Source organism: Colobus angolensis, unplaced genomic scaffold (assembly GCF_000951035.1).
Source record: "Colobus angolensis palliatus isolate OR3802 unplaced genomic scaffold, Cang.pa_1.0 Scaffold130, whole genome shotgun sequence".
NCBI classification, from domain to species: Eukaryota; Metazoa; Chordata; class Mammalia; order Primates; family Cercopithecidae; genus Colobus; species Colobus angolensis.
Window position 1 is genome coordinate 216,594 of NW_012114253.1, and position 983 is coordinate 217,576.

Consider the following 983-nt stretch of genomic DNA (forward strand, 5'->3'; position numbering starts at 1 on the left):
AACTTATGGAATGCTGAGAAAGGCAAAAACACCTTCCAATAAGGAAGAGGAACAGGCTATGACCTGATGCTTGCTTGGACCAGTATAAGCATGCCAGGGCAAATATTTAGGCTAAATTGTGGGAGCTAAGAACATAAAGTACACTGACTTATTTATTACGGCTAGCAGATATTAAAGAATGTTAGCACAGGTCTTTGAATAAATTTTGCTTTTAAGAGAAGTTACTATTTATTTCAAATTAGATGGGGAGGGGAGTCTTTGAAGAGGAATCTCTACTTTACCTCTTACATATTCAACTAAGAATACAACATTGCTTAGACAATCCTACCCAGAGGCTGGGCACAAGGCTCACGCGTATAACCCCAGCACTTTTAGAGGGGCCAAGACAGGTGGATTGCTTGAGGCCAGGAGTTCGAGACCAACCTAGGCAACATGGCAAAACTGCATCTCTACCAAAAATACAAATATTAGCTGGGCACGGTGGCATGCGCCTGTGGTCCCAGCTACTTGGGAAGTTGAGGATCACCTGAGCCCAGGAGATGGAGGTTTCAAGTAAGGCAAGATTATGCCACTGCACTCCAGCCTGGGCAACACAGAGAGACACTATCTCAAAATAAAAAACAAAAAATAAAAGTTCTACCAAGGCTGGGTGTGGCGGCTCACGCCTATAATCCCAACATTTTGGGAGGCCAAGGCAGGAGGATCACGTGAGCCCAGGAAGTCACCAGTTTGGGCAACATGGCAAAACCCCATCTCTACAAAAAACACAATAACAACAACAAAAAAATAGTGGTGGCATGTGCCTGCAGTACCAGCTACTGGGGAGGCTGAGATGAGAGATCACCTGAGCTGGGAAGGTCAAGGCTACAGTGAGCTGTAGTCACACCACTGCACTCCAGCCTGGGTAACAGAGGAAGACCCTGTCTCGGCCAGGAGTGGTGGCTCACACCCGTAATCCCAGCACTTCGGGAGGCTGAGGCGGG

The 983-nt window shown here is 47.0% G+C and overlaps 1 protein-coding gene across 4 annotated transcripts in view; it reads right to left on the reverse strand.

Annotated features, from left to right (window-relative positions):
• Window positions 1-983, reverse strand: part of CDC42 (cell division cycle 42) — a 42,944-nt gene that overhangs the window by 22,515 nt on the left and 19,446 nt on the right. Inside the window, exon 1 of one of the 4 annotated variants that reach the window (XM_011933964.1) lies at window positions 584-602. The exons of the other annotated variants lie outside the window; for them this stretch is intronic. The gene's annotated coding sequence lies outside the window, so the exon portion shown is untranslated. Of the gene's footprint in view, window positions 1-583; window positions 603-983 lie in introns of those variants that run through there. 4 annotated transcript variants of the gene reach the window in all.